Source organism: Castor canadensis, chromosome X, assembly GCF_047511655.1.
Source record: "Castor canadensis chromosome X, mCasCan1.hap1v2, whole genome shotgun sequence".
Taxonomy (NCBI): Eukaryota; Metazoa; Chordata; class Mammalia; order Rodentia; family Castoridae; genus Castor; species Castor canadensis.
In genome coordinates, this window is record NC_133405.1 from 77,868,657 (window position 1) to 77,872,527 (window position 3,871).

General features: G+C 36.4%; 1 non-coding gene across 1 annotated transcript; it reads left to right on the forward strand.

Moving 5' to 3' along the window:
* The first annotated feature begins 1,833 nt into the window (after positions 1 to 1,833).
* LOC141420024 (U6 spliceosomal RNA) lies at positions 1,834 to 1,940 on the forward strand. Its single transcript, XR_012444731.1, has one exon. It is a non-coding gene; the product is annotated as a U6 spliceosomal RNA (small nuclear RNA).
* The last annotated feature ends 1,931 nt before the right edge of the window (positions 1,941 to 3,871 follow it).

The window sequence follows — 3,871 nt, forward strand, 5'->3', positions numbered from 1 at the left end:
CCCCAAAATATGGTAGGATATTGCTCTGTTAGGTCCCCAACAGTCAAAATTTCCTGGGTCACCAGTGCTGAAATATAGGCCACCAGAGATGCATTTGATTTTCATCAACAAAGGACTCCAGCTTCATGGAAGGAGGGCACTCTACTGATTTGAAAGTAACCACAATCCCGGTGCTCATATTCTTTTTTCTTAAGTCCTATAACTAAGACATTTCTTACTGAAAGCAAATAAAATCCGTAACTTTCTCCTTCTGCTGGCATGTGTCTGGCTGAGGCATATACCTTTGACAGTTAACCTTCTTTTGTTAGCACTTCCCATCTATTAAGATCAGAGAGCTGTGAATGCTAAGGTTGAGGTTGAATTTATCATAGTTACTACTGCAGTTGGGGTGTGCTCACATTGATTAGTGTGATACTCCCTACCTAATGTCATGGTGGCCACTGAAAAAGTTATAGACAAAACCAACTTCATGAACCCCAACCCCAGGATTTACTCCTGATGTCTCAACTGATCATGGAATACAGATGGTGGCCATCCCCAACCCAGTTCCCCCTTCTGGCTTGCTCAGGATATTAGGATTTATTTTAGGGCAAATGGTAAATAAAGACAAATGTTTTATGGGTAATAGCAAACATCAGGAATCCAGTTAGCTTTTGTCTTTCTTGGTAATCTGTAGAATAGGGCATATCTGTGGAAAGTCTTGTGCCTTTCAAAGACTTTTCCAATGAATCCCAGGATACCTTTGGGCCACACTTTATGGTGCTTTATCCTGGGTCTTTCTTTCCTCTCCTTTCCTTGGAATTCTTCTACTGAGTTTCTTGCTCTCACTAACCTCCCTCCATTTTTCTTACCCCACCCTGATATGTTTCAGCAGACCTCTCTTCCTTTCCTTCTCTCTAGACCATATCAGCTCCAGCCTCTATCTGGGAGGGACTCAATTGTGAGTGAGTAAATATATCTTCAGTGAGTGTTGGGAGTGACACCCGTGTTACTCTCTAGATTAAAGGAAAGAGAAGTAGACAGTAGAGAAGAAGGGAAGGGAGGCTATGAAATGCCTGACATTTTTAGTGGACATTGGACCTAGACGTTTCCATGAACAAAAGAAGCAAAACTGAGATCCAATGTTGGCAAGTGAAATTAGGAGTCACCCCTTATTTCCCTTAGAAAGGGAGGGAGGGAGAGAGGGAAAAAAAGTGTGAGAGAGGTCATAAAATGCTTTCCTTCAGTACAGCAGGCATTGAGGTGTCATAATTCCATAGCAGGAGATAGCATAAATAGTGCTAATAGCCAGTTTAAAAAAAAATAGAATGTAAGGGCCAGGTACAGTAGAGGGCAGAAGGGCTTCATACATCCCCTGATACCACATCATGCATAAGGAAGCAATACTATTGACTTCAAGTCAGTTCTTGTTTGTCATTCCCTAAGGCATGATAGAGTATCCAAAATATAAGGAAGAACTGCTTTGGAAAAGGGTTATGAAAGATTCTTCCATAGAAGAGGTTTAGAAGAGAGGAAATGCACAACTACAAAGATGTACATTAGAGCTATGAAAGATATCTGTTCCCTAGATGGGTAATAGAGATTGATCCCAGTATCAGCCTGTGGCTCACTAGAAAATTTACCTTAATGGTTTCATGCTCTTGGAGTGAAGCTGCCATCCTCTTGGTTTGGCAGGTATTGATCACCAGTAAGTCCAGTACCTGAAGGATCAAGAGGACAAGCACCCAATGGACAACAGTGTGACCTTTTGATTGAAGATAGCAACTAAAAGGATCATGGGCTTGGCTAGATTGGACTGGGCTTTTTTTATGGTTATTAAAGAAGGATTTTTCTGTGCTTGCTTCAGCAGCACATATACTAAAATTGGAACGATACAGAGAAGATTAGCATGGCCCCTGCTCAAGGATGACATGCAAATTCATGAATTGTTCCATTAAAAAAAAAAAAAAGATTTTTCACCTTTTGACATGTGATCATGATTTTCAAAATTAAGTAAAAAGTATAAATTAAAAAGTAAAGAATATATATAATTTTGTAAACCAGAAAGTAATAACTTGTAACATCTGTATATTTCACTTTTAGTCTTAAAGATTCAATTTATATAACACATCAAAATAGACATATTGTATATATTGCTTTATTGTCCAATTTTAATTTCAAAATTCATAAGCATATTTCAATGTGAGAAACACAATTGTAAGCACTATATAGTATATGAATCTAACCATTTATTTTGATGATACTGTGTTGCTGGAAATTTTTTCCAATTTTGCTTATAAAATTTAAATGTGATGAACATCATTGTACATTAATCTTTGTGTATCTTGATTTCTTCAGAATAAATTTATAAAAATCAAATTACACTGTTTGATGACAACATTAGGGCATCTGAAAAGTGCTATTGAATTATTCTCAATACAGTTGTACCAGTTGTTTGATGACAACATTAGGGCATCTGAAAAGTGCTATTGAATTATTCTCAATACAGTTGTACCAGTTGCATTCTACCAGTAGTGTAGAAATGTGAATATTTACACATTCATCAAAACATGGCCATTCTCTTTTTGTAAATTTCTACTAGTTTGATTGATAGGTAAAAATGTACCTTTGTTGCTTTTAAATTTTTTATTTCCATTTTACATATAGTAAAATTCACTCCATGGTGTATACTTCTGTGGATTTTAACAAATGCATATAGTCATATGTCTTCCAATCCATATAGAACAATTCTACCACTGTTAGTAGCTCTTTTTCCTTCTTTTGCATTTTTTTGGTACTGGGGATTGAACCCAGGGTCTCATACATGCTAAGTATATAGTCTACTATTGAATGTATCTATGTATCTAATTTGGATCTCTCTGAGTCTATCCTATTCAGGTCTAAAGCTTCTTAAATGTTTAGAGTCACATCTTTTATCAAATTTGAATAATTTTTGGCAATTATTTCTTTAAATATGTCTTCTGTGTTTTTCTCTCTCTTCTTTTGGTACTCACATTGTGCATATGTTGGTATGCTTGATAATGTCCTGTAGGTCTGTTATACTCTGTTCATTTTTCTCCATTCTTTTTTCTCTTCCTCTTCAGACTGAATATCTCTAAGTTTACTGATTTTTCTGTCTACCCAAATCAGCTTTTGCAGCCATTTAGTGAATTTTCCATTTCAGTAGTTGTACTTTTTAGTTCCAGAATTTCTATTTGGTTTCTTTTTTGTAATTTCCATATCTTTATTGATATTTTCTTTGTGGTGAGTTATATTGTGATGGTTTCCTTAGTTCTTTGTATATCATTTGCTTTAATTCTTTGGGAATATTTTAATAATTAATTTGCAGTCTTTGTGTAAATCCTGTGTCTAGTGTTCATTAAGGATAGTTTCTATTAAGGCCATTTTTGTCCAGTGATTGGACCATACTGTATTTTTTCTTGCATGCCTTATTATTTTTGCTGTAAACTGGACAATTTATATTTAGGCAATTGTGGAAATCATATTCTCTCCTCTCCCCATGATCAGCTAGTGACTTAGCAGGAATTTGTATAAATTCCTGGAAAAAAATTATTTCCCAGTCTTTTCAGATGGGCTGTGTGTGTGTGCGCGCGCGCGCGCGTGCTGAAGCATACCTTCAACATTCAGTTGGGCAGACTGCTCCTGTGCTTTAGCCTTTACTCCATGTTTTGGCAGAGCCAGAGGTCAGCCAGAGGTAAAACCTTAGATTCTCTTTGTATATTCCAAGGACACCCAAAACATGACTCATTATTCTTCCCTCTCAGGCTTTTCAGTTTATCCATTGTTTCCCCAGCTATTACTCTTTGTACAAATGGTACTGGCTAATATATTTGTCTTGCAATGTTTTCAACTACTGCCTTCCAGTAGCACT